We start from the raw sequence: 17,132 nt of genomic DNA on the forward strand, positions 1-17,132 counted from the left end.
GTTTGTGGTAATGTGTGATATAGCAATAGATAACTAATTCAGTACTCCATACAGGAAGAGGAACTAAGGGCTGGACCAGAACTCCCACAAATGTGAATGGAGTCTGAATAAAAAGGCTAGAAACCTAGCCACATAGAAAACAGTGGTTACAGGGAGTGTGAGGACCGAAAACTAGGAATCAAATCAAGTTGCTAGCCGACTCCAGTTGCATGGACCTTTGGTGTCTTCAATATCTCCCCAGAGCAGTTATAAAACTTGGTTCTAAATTGGTGGCTCAGGAGTGCAAGGTGAAGGCAATCACAGGCACCTGAAAACTATTAGATGAGAAAGGCCAGACCAGGAGAAAAAAGTTGTCCCTCTCCAGTCAGGATAAAATATATACTAAAATCCAAAGACAAACGAAGAACTCTAAGGTTAAAAAAAGGCAAACAAAAACTGCTTTGCTACAAGCATGAATTCTTTGTAAATTATATTAATTTATGGAATCATTTGACAACGACTTTAAAATACACTTAGTAAAGAAATAGCATCTATTAAAAACCAAAATGAAAAATTCATTCTGAATTTATAAGGCAAAAACATCTCAAGAAAAGTTTGGACATGCAAAAGGAAATAGAAATCTTAAAAATTCATTGTAAGGAATAAATTCTATACATCTGTGAAGAGAAATTAGTAGATCTGAAGATTGTTCTGAGAAATTCATTCAGGATGGAGGAGAGAAAAACATACACATATACGTGCGCACCAACATTGAGAGACCTAGAGAATGCATTACCTCAATTATACATGTAACTGGAGTTTCAGAAGAAAAGAAAGGATGAAATATCAAAAGAAATTTTGATAGCTGAGAATTTTTCAGAACTGAAGAAAGATTAGATGCTCAGATCTTAATCATTAACTCTCTGGTTGTTACTAGACAGAGCAAATAGCACCCACCAGAAGTAATGATTGAACCCTGGGGAGACTTTGAAAAATTTTAAATTCTCAGGCCCCATCCTAGATCCACACAATTAGAAATACAGAAATGTATATTTTTAAAAATCTCCAGTATTCTTCTTCAAAGCTTATAACCCTAGTCTAATCATGAAAAAAGCATCAGGTAACCTCCAATAGAGGGACCGTCTACAAAATACTTGGTATTTCTCAAAAGCGTAAAGGTCTTGGAAAAATAAAGTCTAAGAAACTACTACAGCAGACAGGAGCCTACGGAGACATAATGACTAAATGTAATGTATGTTGGATGGGGTCCTGAAACAGAAAAAGGACATTAGATAAAAAATAAGAAAATCTGAATAAAGCATGGACTTTAGTTAATAATCATGTATTAGTATTGGTTCATTATTTGTAACAAATGTACCATATTAATATGAGACGTTAATACTATGGAAAAATGGATGTGCGGTGTACGAAACCTCGATGTACTATTTTAGCAAGTTTTTTGTAAGTCTAAAATTATTCAAAAATTTTAAAAATCATTAAAAATAAAAGCTCCCAATTTTATTTTGATCAGCCAGATTTCAGAATTAATCAATTGTTTTACTCTTTTATATTATAGGTGAGAAAACTGAGGCAATTTGATTGTAAGCATTTGTGTAGTTCTAATAATTTTTAGAGATAATAGAAGTGTTAAAATTATGATTGGTGTAAATTATGATTACAGGTTTCTTTGAAATATCTTAGAATTAACCCTGATTTGGATTCTGTAGTTATAACTGAAAAATAGCCATATAATAATTGTAGCTAATTACAACAAATGCTTATATTTTTTTAGGACTGTTGGCACTCAAGAAAATTATTTTAAAGTCCATCAGAAAGAGTGGACATAGGAGAATATCCAATAACCTGTAAGTGTATTGTACAGAGTTGTGCCGATGTTCAATCTAATCATATGTATAAAGCTGTATTTATGTCCTAGAACATATAAAACATGAAAAAATGTTCAATTTCAAAAATGCACCGTAAATAATATTCAACTTTAAACAACTCATTCAATAAATATGTATTAAGCATCTACTACTGTAATATAATTAAAATTATATTTAAAATTTTTAAAGCATAGCCTTGACCCAGTTTGGAGGTCCTGGCTAGAGTCTGGTCAGTTTTCATTCCTGAGCAGCTGATTAAGGACAAATTATGCCCACTTCTGTTATCAGGCTCCCACATTCCCTTGTCACTATGCACCAGGCCTACTCTCCCCAGGGTAACAAGTAGGGACAGGTCCTTTGCCCCAGAGCCTTCAGAATTATTCAAATGAAACAAATGCTTATTTTTAAAACCATTAAAATGGTAATGAAAAATGGAATGGACTGCAGAATCAGCTCCCATTAATAGTATTAAAGTTTGTTCCGGAAATATTTTTTCCTGCACCATGCTAGCATTCATGCAGTGTACATAAAGTTAATGAGAAGCATGCATTCTTAAAACAATAAGAAATTCTTTCTTGCGTCCTCTTTTCTCTTTTAGTCTCCTCCCCTTAAGTATTTCCTTAAAGTATTCCACCTTTCTTCACACCCACTTTCTGGTCGTTTCATAGAAGAGAGGGATTCTGTTAATAAAGGCATAAGACCATTAACTAACTCTTGCAAAGGAAACCATTAGTGTCTGTAATATCACACAAGATCATTAAGACATAGGTACGAGATATTTGTTAGCCTTGGTTTTCATTAATTAATAAAAATACCTGAAAATCCTTTAATGCTTCATTATTGAGTTTCAAATGATCCCTTCAAAGCTGGAGTGAAGTGGCAATAAGAGCTGTGTTAGTTTATAAGATCTGTAAATAACCATAAATAGCAGAGAAAATCATTAACTCACAATGCCTAATCAAGTAACATAAATTAATGAAACAGGTTGTTTAAACAAAAATACCAGAACTTAGACATCCAAATAAATCATTTCCTACCAAGCCCTTACCTTGGGAAACTGTCTACAGTAGCCATTAGTCAAGGAAAGCTAGAACTAATCTTGAAAAGTTGCCATCAGGGCCTGTGGCACAATTCTCAGGAGCATTTTCAATGATGAGAAATCTTTGTCTTTTGTGAATGAATTTGCTTGTTGGAAATAAATGCTATTCTGAGCCAAGCAAACCTGGTGAACTGGGTCAAGTCAAGATGGTAAAGTCATATTTCGGTAAAAAATAAAAAATAACATGACTACTAAGAAACTTCTTATGTAAAGGGAAAATCAAAATGAAGTTGGTATTGCTAGGAGAGTTCTCTTAAAATGGAGTCGGGAGGCCACTGAGAAAGGGTGACTTGCGCACATCTCAGAATCTGACTTTTGACCACTTATTTTCCTAATGAAGGCATCCAGAACATCTGCCAGAAACTCGAGATACTTTCAGATCCTTATCCTAAAATTCCTCATGATGCCTTAAGGAGAAATATTTCCTGACTCGTGGTCAGAGTCGATCACAATTCTTGCCAGACAACCTTAATCGTGTGGCTTTTGTCTGTATAAGACCCTGACTTTTTCTCTTCTCCTGAACACTCTTTCAATTTTAGCCAAATCTGTGTTTCTCACGTTGCAATACTTAAGACCCCACATAAAGCTCTTTTGTTCTTTGCAGCCTCGATACTGATTACTGTTTGACACTTACATGTTTACTGTGGCTTGTTAACCTGCTCTAAAAACAGTTCCAAATGGGAACTTTCAAATCTACTTTGAGAAATAGAAACAGAGTTGAAGGGCATCCCAAAGCATAGCTGAAGGACAACTGTGTTTTTAGGTAGTTACATTTGAAAGTATTTTTAAAATCAGTTTGTATATGTATAGCCACTTTCAAATCAAATCAATTTTTAATAATATTAGCCTCAAACCTATGAGTCAATATAATTTTTTTGGAAAATATATCTTTGAAGCGAGATTCGCAATTATTAAATACATTTGTCCTACTGCTTAGAACATAATAGGCAGTTGATAAATGCTATTGGATACTTGAGTTTCAGTCAATTTAAATAAATAATAGGTTGAAGAACACTTGCTTGGAAATGGTAGTTTTTTAAATTATGATTTTGTGATTATTATCTGGTAGTAAACGTAGTCTTACTATTGACACAGAGTATTTAGAAAGTGAGCTTATAGAAGAATAGCTTACTTAACTGTATCATAATAGAGCCTATATTTTTCATTCTGCCTACTACTTTCATATTTAAAAACACATTCCTGTGAGAGAAGCTTCGTAATATAGAATAAGTGCCTAGGGTTTTAGAAGCAATACAGATTACATAGATCAGGATTGCAAATCTGACCGTGGATTTGGCCTGTAATAGAGATCGCAACCATTAAAACATTACAAAATAAGTGAGTAAAGTAGTTGACACAGCCCTAATGGTTTAAAGGCTTTGCTCTCCCCTGTAGATGTCTTAAGCACTAAGATAAGCAATTAGACCACTAAGTCATTTAGAACTTTAGGTATCGAATTATGTCTTACCAGTACTTTATGGAAATTACCCGGAAGTAGCAGTAACTAGTTTATCTAACAAAATGACTGGGCTTAATTTTAACTACACCTGTGAAAAGGGACATTTAGTCCACAAAGAAAGGGATATAATAGTATAGGTGAGTGTGCCCTCTAGATGCAGAGCTACTCCTATCTTTAACTTAGTACATTGTAAAAGCAGACAAATATGGAATAGTGAAAGATGGTCAGGTTTTTTGAAAGTGTAACTGACATGGTATCTTGGTGTACTGTGCTTGTATTAATTTGATGAATATTTATTCTTAGTGCAAAAATTCTTCACAACAGATTTTGTTCACCTTTAACCTGTTGCATTTCCCTACTTTGTTCTCCCAAAAGAGTTAACTTTCCAATTTATATAGGAATATTATATATTATATACATAATATATATAATATGTATATAAATATATAAAACACATCACTCTGGATGTCTCAAAATGATGTATTTTTATCACAAGGACCCCCAGTTCATTCATGCCTTTCTTCAAATTGCTTCTCTTAATACAATATAAATGTATGAAGAGCTGGAAACCATACTAAACTGTATATTCCTGAGGAACTGTACCTCACTCCTACATTTCCCGAAAAGGATGCTTGGCACGTGCTTATTATTTACTGATTTAATGTGGAAGGGGAGCAAAGTATCCTCTCTTGGCCATCTCTCTATTTGTGTGACTTTGGAAAAATAACTTTCCCTTTCTGAGTCTTTTTCCTCATTTGATTACCGAACAATTTATGGTTATTCTGTGTATCCTATGATTAGTCCCACTTTGCATGTGTGTACTGTCTCTACAGAAATTAAGGCGTCAAGAATCTCTGTGTTTTCCAATTATTCTCCCCCAAGCTAGTTTCTGCTCAAAACATATATACACACATATGTAGACACATTTCTATTTCATCATTTTTTCCCTCTTGATAGAGAACATTATAAAAATAGTCTGTTGACTTCTTAATAAGGTTTAAGAGTACATAAAAGGTAAAGGATTATCATTATTTCTCATTTGTATACCGATGCACTCTTCTATTTAATGCTAATTTCATGCAATGTATTTTCCCCAGAGAACACCAGACAGCTTTGAAATTATTGTCTCACTAATCATTTGTAGAATTCTTGGAGGTAGGCTGGTGATAAATATCACATGTATTTTATAAAGGAATAATGGTCTAACGCAAGGTATGACTTATTAGCTCAGAGAATAAGAGATCATTAAAGGCAGATCTGCAGTTGAACTGAGACATCTAGGTTTTCTGGCCAGTGATATTGTACAACAAATAACGTCATATATGAAAACTGAATACAAAAAATTATCTTGTATAGTCAAGTTGTTATTTCAACGATAAAAAGAAGTCAGGAACATCTAGAGTCATTTCACACTGAAACAATAACTCCACCAAGATGTTCGCAGCAATAATTCTTTGATCTCTATAACACATGGATGTACAATCAAAACCAGGGACAAAGAGGGAAAAAAATGTGATGCAACAGCCTTGGAAACATCACCCCACTACTGTTGTGTGTTAAGAGTTCAGAGCTATTCATATATATATATATATATATATATATATATATATATATATATATATATATATATAAAATTCTGAAATTATGTATATATGGTATATAAACTGGATTATTATTAAATGGATTAATAGAACACAATTCACTTCCTTCCCCACTTTGTAATCTCTGTTCTAAAATGTCAGGGCACTCAGCTGATAACCCCAGTGTATGATGGATACCAATCTCACCAGACAGACCCTGAGCCATAACAGTACAAAACTATAGACCTGTACTTTCCAACAAATATATATTGAGCTTTATCTACTCAGCACTCCACTGAATTCTCTAGAAGGATTGAAGATATTATATGACATTGTCTTAAACCTTTCAAGAAATAGGATTAAACATTCTCACTGTACAATCTGAAGATCTTAATATGTTCCTTGAATGCTAGCTTTTCCATTGTCACTAGTGGTGCAAAACCTTTTGCTTATAAATTCTTTATTTTTAATTTTATAAAGTATGTGGAGTGCCTGTGTTCTCTGCAAACTTTGCCTGGCTAGGCTACTCGGGTCTCAAGCTTCTCTTCCTTGGAAAATATCCTATGAGCCCTTGTTGAGGTTGGTTGCCCATCTCTGTTATACCCCTATACTTTCCCTATCCTGGCCTTTATACTACTTTATTGTAATTGTTCCGTTGTCTCTATCCTCTGCTAAACTGTAAATTCTACAATGACAGGGACACAGAACATAATGGGAAGATTACGAATTAATGAATGACTGTAGTTATACTTTCAGAATCTTACTGCTTGAAATATACATATTAATTTCCAGGAATGTTACTATAAATCCAAGCCTTCCCAGGTACTGAAGACTCATAAGTTGAAAACCACTGATCTGTTATGTAAGTCAGCAGTTTTAACTCAAAATATATCAAGGTACTATCTTGCTATATAATGCAAATAAAATTTATAATAGCTCACATTTGCCACACACTCATCTGTGCCTGTATGATAAGCAGTTTGCCTCATTATTGAATTCACTTCTCACAACAACTCCAAGATGTTAACACTCTTCCTATTTTATATCTAGGGCAAATTAATTTTATCAAGTATAAGTAACCAAAGATCACATAGCTATTAAGTGATGAGGTCCGGAACTAAATTAGGGTAACCTACCAGTCTCCTCTTATCTACCATGCAACACTTATCACTATGCTTCTTGCATCAGTTGCAGGGGACACGGGTTTGTGCCCCGGTCCGGGAAGATCCCACATGCTGCGAAGCGGCTGGGCCCATGAGCCATGGCCGCTGAGCCTGCGCGTCCGGAGCCTGTGCTCCGCAACGGGAGAGGCCACAACAGTGAGAGGCCCACGTACCGCAAAAAACAAAAACAAAAAACTAATATTAATTACATAGCTAATATAAAGCTAAAAATAGCAACTAGTCCAACTCCTAATTTGGGCTTTGAGATGTTTACTGAGGGAGTTAAGAATCATCACTTTTCCCGTCTAAAATAGATAATTAGAATGTCTGTACTTCCTATCCAGAATATATCCCATAAGGAAATCTGTGAGTTTACTTTGTATTTCCAAGTTTAAAGTTACTAGATTGTCACTGCTGCTGCTGTTATTGTTTTCCACACCATTCTAGTTATAAGTTTAAGTGAAAATTTTTTATAAACTTGTCTTATTTGGAGAATTTTCAACAAGTGATATATATAGCCTTCATTTGCTCTTCAAATAATCAAATCTTTCAATCACGTATACACTAGGTAGAGCGCCAAGGGCTAGTTACACAATGGCAAACAAGACAGAATATACAGTTCCTGCACTGCCCCACATTCTACGGGGGTAGACATGTTAAACAAGTGGGTATTTTATAAAAAGTATTTAACTTTAGGTCACTTATTCCTGAGGGGTTTTCTTTTGGCGGGGGGCATCTTTGGTGAACATAAGAAAATACCTCAATATACAACCGGATGATGATAATCAAAATTTTAAGATTTTTTTCTAGAAAATGAATTTATCATCTCAAGTCTGCGCTACACAGAAACCTCGCAAGAACAAGGAGCTACAAAGTGAGTGTGTATTGATAACCCTACTTTCCCTAATTTTAGGCCTTGTTCCCACTTAAGTGTCTACACAGAGTTAAGTATGTTTGTGGAGTAACAAGGTGCGATTTCATTGACTTGTGAGTCATATTTACCTTTCATATGTACAGTGCTCATGGTCCACAAGCCAAACACTTTCAAAAGCTTCCTTTAGTGTTACCACAGAGTGGCTTAGTTTGCCTCTATGAAAGGTGCCCTGCCTGGAGGAAGTGAGAGCAGGATATTAGTATCTGCCTCCTGTGCTCGCACCATTCATTGTCTTCTCTGGCTCTCGCAGTCTGTAACTTTTGCTGTACCCAGGTACCACCCAGGAGGTTTAGAAATACAAATTTCTGAAGGGTTAGAAATGCACATTTTTGAACACCACCTTCAGAGATTCCCACTCAAAGGTCTAGGGTGTGGCTCACTGCATTTTCAAGAACAACTGCCAGTTGGGAAGCTCTGATGTAACAGAATCATTGCTTAGAATATTAATTAGGTGCACCAGAGTGAGAGTGAACCAGAAGACAGGTGTGATATGGGGTCAGGATCCGGAACATAATGTCAATTAAACCCCACGTGGGTTCTGAAAACATCTCTTATCCCAAATAAGAGAAACTTTATATTATATATATTACGAACTATATATTTTAAAGTTAGTCAAATGTAGTTATTTCTTTAAATAACTTGAAATATATCCTTGTATATCAAATTTAATAACTTCCAAACTTTGTGTTCATAAGAATTACCTGTAAGCTACTGCTAAAAATACTGATTCTTGGTCAGGACTTTGACCCTTGATTTCTGGGATCATTCTCTAATCACTCCAACCTTGGCTACACGTTGAAATCACTGGGGAGCTTTAAAAAATACTCATGCCCTTGAAATAAGTCAGACAGAAAAAGGCAAATGCCATATGATCTCACTTATATGTGGAATCTAAACGACAAACAAACACAAAAGAGCTCATAGATATAAAGAACAGATTGGTGGTTGCCTGAGGTCAGAGGCGAGGGTAGGGGGTGAGGCGAAATAGGTGAAGCATGTCAAAAGGTACAAACTTCCAGTTATAAAATAAGTCATGGGAATGTAACGTAGAGCATGGTGTCTATAGTTACTAGTACTCTATTGTATGTTTGAAAGCTGCTGAGAGAGTAGATCTTACAAGTTCTCCTCACAAGAAAAACATCATTTGTTAACCATGCATGGTGATGGTTGTTAACTAGACCTATTGCGGTTATCAAGTCACAGTATATACAAATACCGAATCATTACATTGTACACCTGAAACTAATATAATGTTATATGTCAATTATATTTCAGAAATAAGTGCAAAAAAATACTCACACCCAGGCCAAGCCCTAGAGATTTTATCACGTGGCCTGGATATCTGGAGCTTTAAAGGTTCCCCAGGTGCTTCTACAGAGCATGAGAAGTTGGGAAAGACTGCCCTAGGAGACAAAGCCAGGAATGATCTGCTTCACAAAGTTCCCCAAAGTTCCCTGATCATCAGGCAGGTTTGTAGAACTTCAGATGAGCGTCTTGAATGACAGTAATTTGGGATTGATGATTCTGACATTTCCTGGGTCAAAATGCCTACTTTTAGTTTTCACTGACAACTGCATTAAACACACACACACACACACACACACACACACACACACACACACACACACACACACTGTAGCATTTTTACCCTTATATTGTGAAATAAGGACTAAACACACAGATGACAAGTTATTATCTTAATAAGATTTGCTTTTTGACTAACGTGATGAAACATTACCTCCCTGAAAGATGATTTTTGTTTTTTTAGGGTGTGGTGTTAAAATTGCTTTTCCTGATTTAAACTTAACATTCATTTCCACGAAGCCCTTTAGAAGTCAAAGTGGAACAACTTGCTCCCAAGAAGAAAAGATTCCACCCACCTTCCAAAAACTTAAACTGGAACACAATGTATGTCCCACTGAGTACAGCAGACCAGAGGGTATGTCTTAAACTCTACCCAAGAGGGCAGAAGGTTACTTATTAAAATACCTCAATGATATCCTACAACTCAGACATCAGGGTAGCACTGTGGCTTGAGTCGATGAAATCTTTTTTTTTTTAATAAATTTATTTTATTTATTTATTTATTTTTGGCTGCGTTGGGTCTTCGTTGCTGCGTGCGGGCTTTCTCTAGTTGTGGCGAGCGGGGGCTACTCTTTGTTGCGGTGCATGGGCTTCTCATTGTGGTGGCTTCTCTTGTTGTGGAGCATGGGCTCTAGGCACGTGGGCTTCAGTAGTTGTGGTATGCAGGCTCTAGAGCACAGGCTCAGTAGTTGTGGTGCACGGGCTTAGTTGCTCTGCAGCATGTGGGATCTTCCTGGACCAGGGCTCGAACCCGTGTCCCCTGCATTGGCAGGCAGATTCTTAACCACTGCACCACCAGGGACGTCCCGTGAAATCCTGACTGTGATTTCCTCCATCATGTTCTGCAGCCATCTCACAGAATCATAAGACCTCAAATCTGAACTAGACAACAGAGACTTCTGGTCTAGTCCAACTGCCAAGTTTGAAAGAAAAGGAAAATGATGAACAAAGAAATGAAATAATTTGCCTCCAGTCAACACCAGGAGTTAATGCCTGGTTTCCATGCCTCCCGAATTGAAGCCCAGGGCTCTTAACTGCCCCCCACATTGTCTGTTTCCTAACTCACCTTTAGACAAGCAGTCTAAACTCTAGCAATTTAGGGGGGATCTAACACTCCTTCTCCTTCACCTCTGAGGAGTAAAAAGGCAAACACTAGTCTGCTAGGAGGATGGAGCTTTGGCTGTGATTCAGAAGGCTTTAAAAGCCTTTGTGTTGTGCCCTTTCAATAGGTTTTCTATCTTTCCATTCCCTTGAGTCTTTTAGGGGTAAGAGCAAGGCCTGAGTCAGGAAGATAAATACATGAGCAATTTATTAAGCTGTGCTCTAGTCTTTAAGGAGATTTCACTTTCTTTTGACCCTTATTTCTGCTCATCTTCTACTGTAGCCTCTGTGATGGTAAGATCTCATGAACAGGGTATGTGTTCCTGGAAATGGCCTGTTTTTCATTTAGGCCAGAATTTCTCCAACTGGTATGTATTCTTTGGCATCCCAGAATTCTTTGTGAGAAATTAAAATTAACTTGAGTGCATTCTGTAGCTTTTGGAAGCTTTTATCCTAGTGCTCACATTTCTGTTGTGTTCAGAGGTGTGTTCTCATCAAATAAAGCCCAAATAACAGCACAGGATGCTATAGGAAGGAAAGTTTTGCAGTACAGTAAGTTCCCTACATACAAATGGGTTCTGTTCCAAGAGCACGTTCATAAGTCCAATTTGTTTGTAAGTACAACAAAGTTAGCCTAGGTACCCAACTAACATAATTGGCTATATAGTACTGTACTGTAATAGGTTTATAATATTTTTCACACAAATAATACATAAAAAACAAACACGAAAAATAAAGAGAACATGTTTAATCTTACAGTACAGTACCTTGAAAAGTATAGTAGGACAGTACAACAGCTGGCATACAGGGGCTGGCACTGAGTGAACAGGAAAGAAGAGTTACTGACTGGAGGAGGGAGAAGACGTGGGAGATGGTAGAGCTGAAGGATCGTCAGCAACAGGAGACGGAGGGCAAGCTGCAATTTCACTCACACCTGACGTGGATGGCACAGGTTCTGGTTCCTTGCTGGATTCAATTCTATCTACCCTCTTGGAAAAACGATCCAGTGATGTCTGTGTAGTAGCTCTTTTTTCTCATCATAGATGACATGGTAGCACTGGATTGCCTTCTGAATGGCTGCTGCAACCCTCGTGTACGGTTCTACCTTCAGGTCCTTTGCCTCAAAAACTAACAGTGTCTCCTCAAATAAAGAAAATCCCCTTGTCATTTCCTGCGTCATGAATCTCTTCAGTTACTTCTTCTTCCTCTTCATCCTGTCTCTGGGCCTCCAATTCTATCAGGTCTTCATTAGTCAGCTCCTCGTGTTGCACAGCAAGAAGTTCAATGAAGTCGTCTTCTTGCAGGTCTAGCTTCAGCTTCTCGCTGAGGGTCACTAAGTTGCTGAAGACCTCTTTGGACTCCTCATCCACCTTCTCAAATCCATGAAAATCGTGAACAAACTGCGGGCAAAAGTTCTTCCAAACCCTATCCATGACGATGGCCGTAACTTCACGCCAAGCAAAATCAATGTTTTTTATGGCCTTGTAGATGTTATAGTGCTTCCAAAATTGTCACAAGGTTGTTCCAGATTCGTCACTCACCTTTACTGCCTGATGAAAAGTGTGACATAAATAATATTTCTTGAAAATCACTATAACTCCCTGGTCCATAGGTTGGATGAGCGACATTAGTATTCGGTGGTAGATGCAGTACTTTGACGTTGGGATGAAAGTTGTCCATGAATGGAGGGTGGCCCAGAGCACTGTCGAGGAGCAAAAGAATGTTGAATGGGACATCCTTCTCTAAGCAGTATTTCTGTACCTCCGGGATAAAGTGGTGGAAAAACCAGTCCTGGAAAATGGCCTGTGTAACCCAGGCTTTGGGGTTACTCTTCCACACAACAGGAAGAGCCCTTGGTTACATTTATAAGGGCTCTTGGGTTCTCTGGATGATAAACTAAGAGAGGCTTCAGCTCCATATCGCTGGAAGCATTGCCACAAAACAACAGAGTTAGCCTATCATTTGTTGCTTTATAGCCTGGCATCAACTTTTCCTCTTTACTGATATAACTTCAGTCTGGCATCCTCTTCCATACAATCCTGTCTCATCCACATTAAAACCCTGCTAGGGTAAATAGGCACCTACATCAATAATTTCTCAATGCATTTCAGGAAATTCCCAGGCAGCTACCTTATTTGTACTCACTGCCTCACCACTTACTTTTACATTGTGAAGGTTGGCTCTAGCCTTGATCTGATGAAACCAGCCATGGCTGGCATTAAAAGATGCGCCCTCTGATTCTTCACCGTGTTTCTACTTCAGGTCTTCATAAAGGCTTTTACCTTTCTCTTGAATCAGCATTAAGTTGAGCAGAACCTGATGCTTATGCTGATCTTGCATCCACACACTGAGAAGTTTCTCCATCTCCTTCATCACTTTTCCATGCTTCTTCAGTTTTATTGTCGACATCATTGGCACAGCAGACTTCACATGTTCCATGATCTTGTCCTTGTTCTTTAGAACTATGCCGATGGTTGAATGATTCATGTTATATGAACGAGTGACATCTACCTCTTTTTCACCTCGTTCTACCCTCCCAATTATCTTCGCTTTTGTTTCCGTTGTTGTTGCTTGGCACTCCTTAGCAGTACCAAATACATCACCGCTGCTTTTATGCTTGCTTCCGGACATCCTGGGCTCGAAATAAAGATATTGTACTCTATGCAGTACTGCACAGTAAAGTACACAAAAGTACAACCACTTGTAGAGGATGCACGAACGTGACAATGTATGCCAGACACGTGAACTAACTTACGTGATTGGACATGTGAACTCACGTTCGCATCTTTGAAAGTTTGCACCTTGAAGGTCCGTATGTAGGGAACTTACTGTAGTTCAAGTAAAGAAAAGTGGGAGGATAACTAAGTCATTACAGAACACATGGCAGGACAGACTCCGTGGCAATCAGACTCTATTTTTATTGTAATTGGTAGTTTGTTGGTTTGTAGCCACTTCTTTGTGCAAAACAACTCATTTCAGGAAAACATCTATATTTTTCCTCCATCATGCTCTGTAAACATCTTGCAGAATTACTTCACCTATAAGTAATGTGGCAAAAAATAATATTTATGTTCTGTATCCCAGCAATCATCAGATAAGATACTATATTTCAATGCATTTCATATTCGCCATAATACTGATCTTTAAGTGAATAAGACAGTCCTGTCTTACAGTTATCACATGACATCTCATTAAATTAACATTTTATATTGCTTGAGGGCAGTTTGATTATGTATGAAATTTGATTATACAGACTGAGCAAATGGTGATGGAATAAATCTTCCTGGTCAAAAACTCAGGCTCTAGAATTAGGATGTCTGGATCCAAATCTTAGTTTTCTAGAGCCTAGATCATTTTACTACACAAGTTATTGAGCATCTGTCTCTTAATTTCCTGATCTGTAAAATGATAATAATTTCTACTTCATAGAGTTTTTTTGAAGATGAAATTAGTGACACATGAAAAACAGTTATAATAGTGTTTGGTGTTACACTAATTGTTCAAAAAAATTGTTGTTGTTCAACAGTAGTGTTGAAGTTGAAATGTAGAAACAGTTTAATTCTGATTTTACATCTTTCTACCATTTCTACCTTTAAATCCAGCGCTGGTGATTTAGGTTCAGTAAAACAGCATTATCTGTCACAGCAAAAATATTCATTTTAAATTTCATTTAATGGGTAAAGAAGGTACTGCCTTTGGAGTTAGGCAAGCAAGTCTCAGGGTGGGGGAGGGGGTCAGTATGTTCCGGGATGAATTTGGGACAGTATTAAGAAACAAATGTTAATGCTAGTTTGATTTGAATGGAACACAGGATTATATGGTACAAGATAGAACTGAAAAGGTAGCTTGTTTTAATTTATTCATTCATTAGATATTTAGTAAATATTAAATAAGTACCTGGAACTAGGAATATAAAAACCAGGGGACTGCCTGTCTACTAAACCTATAAACATGTCATTACAATTATTTCCAGTGTTTTGGGAACCCAAGAGGAGATAAGCCATGGAAGGGCCAAGTAAGGCTTCTTCAAAAGGGTTTGTCAGCTTGGTCTTATAGGTTAGCAAGAGTTTCTTTTTCATGTGGAAACAGAGGTGGGAAAAGCATGTCAGGTCAAAGGAAAGCAGACAGTATGAAAGATGACAGTGAATTCCTTGGTTTGAGATAGAAATGGTGGAAGGTGCCAATTGGAGTCTGACTTGAGACTTTATCTGGTAGGGAGTGGAGAGTAGTGATCAGAACTGAGGGAAATGAACCCAAGTGGGGAGAGGTCAACATTTCAATAGGTTATAAAACAAGACAAAAACAGTAAGAGTAGAAGATCTTTCTTTATGACAGAGCCAGTGAGGAAGGTGAATGTATTTTGAAGACTATTCTTTCTGTGTGTGTGTGCAGCTCAGATAAATGTTTATTTTACTGAAAATATTTGCAAAATTACAATATAAATACATGATTATATTAAGATAGGATCACTAATTCTTTTAGTATCCTGAATATTATAGAAAGAAGGGAATCGACAAGTAACTTGAGAGGTTAAAAAGAGGGAGAGATTCTTTTTCTTTTCTCTTTTTTATTCTTTTTTTTTTTTTTTGAGAATGAGTTCAAAGGGAGAGAGAGAGAGGGCCCAGGGATCAAGGAGAAGGGAGTACTACCAAAAAAGAGGGAGTTGTGCATGGAGGAGTGAGAGAGAGAGAGAGGAGAAGGAAGACAGATGGAGGGAAGGAGATTAAATATAGGAAAGAGAGAGAGAGAAAGAGAAGTACTAAAAGGAAGAGTGAACCTTGTAATATCTTATCCTCTCCACCCAGGCTCAGCTTCATGAGGACAAGAACCAAATTTCTCTTGCTGTGCACTTAGTAGGAATTAAATAGATGCTTGTCTCAGAGGAGATAAGAGGGGCCTGGGTCATAAATAAGGAAAGGATGGTCTACGAGACTGCTCAGGTTGCCATAACAGAGTAGCAAAGACTGGAGGCCTTAGACAGCAGAAATTTACTTTCTCACAGTTCTGGAGGCTGGAAGTCTGAGCTCAGGGCGCCAGTATGGTCAGGTTCTGGTAAGAGCTCTTTTTCAGGCTTGTAGGCAGTTGCCATCTTGCTGTGTGCTCACTTGGCCTTTCTTTGGAAAGAGACAGAAGCCAGGGTCGGGGTGAGGGGAGTCTCTCAGAGATTCAGAGATCCCTCTCTGATGTCTCTTCTTAGGAAAACATTAATTTTAACAGATCAGGGCCTCAGCCTTATGACCTCATTTAACCTTAATTACATTTATAAACGTCGTGTCTCCAAATACAGTCACATTGGTAGCTAGGGCTTCAACATATGGATTGGGGGATGGGACGTGGGGGGAGGAACACAAACGTTCAGTTTATAACAGATGGGTTAGGCTGTGAAATAAGAGGGACAGGAAGGGTAAAGAATCCTTGCAAGAGAATAAAGAATAATTAAGTCGTTTCATTCTTTCGGCATTAAATTTAGGCAAATTAGGGAGGAGAGCTGAGCTGCAGCTTTAAGGCTCTGGAATAAATTCAGAGGAGTTGCTATTGGGGAATTATGGACTTATCTATGCATTGTTTTCTAAACTTACCAGATTAAAAGAATCAACTAGAATATTATTTTAAAAGCCAGTTTTCATTGGAGATTGTTTCTCTGGGCCTGGGTTGAGGTTCTAAACTTTTTAACAGGTCTCTAGAGAGATTTTTCTAGCTTCCAGCTGTGGGAAACTAGAAACAACAGAGAGAGGAAGTTAACTAAGAGTGAGTAAGAGGATTGGAAGATAAAGGTTGGGCTCAGGTCGAGGGGCGAAAGGAATCAGAAGTGTTGGTGAGAGTGCAGACCAAAACGTTGATCCCTACATTGCAGGCTGAATAGGGATAGGAGTGAAGCCAAGAAGGGAGAATAGGCTTGGACAAGGAAGAAAGATTAAGGGGCTATTAGTCCTAAAAAATAATGAGGGTGTGTTTACTGGGAGACTTAAAGAGCAGGCAGTTATAGTAAATGATTTCAGAGATCAAGGTTTCACTAGTAGCGTGGATTTCGAATTTGTGTCGACATGAATGCCATGGAAAATGACCTAATAGTTCTTCTGGCTTTACTTCCTTCAAATCCATGATCTATAATGCTGCCAAGGAGCTCTTTTTAAAAGGAATGATCATTTTCTTTTGTGGCATCAAATACTTTCCTCACTCCCTTCTGTCTAAGGAAATCCCAAAACCCTTACCATGGCATTCAGGATGCTTCTTTACTGCCTGCAAACATTTTATACCATGAACACCTTACTACCTATACATCCTTGAAAATGCTTCATTCGTTCATGTTATGCCTTTTATGGTGTACTTTCCTCTGTCAGGTCTAC

Source organism: Stenella coeruleoalba (genome assembly GCF_951394435.1).
Source record: "Stenella coeruleoalba genome assembly, chromosome: 4".
Lineage (NCBI taxonomy): Eukaryota > Metazoa > Chordata > Mammalia > Artiodactyla > Delphinidae > Stenella > Stenella coeruleoalba.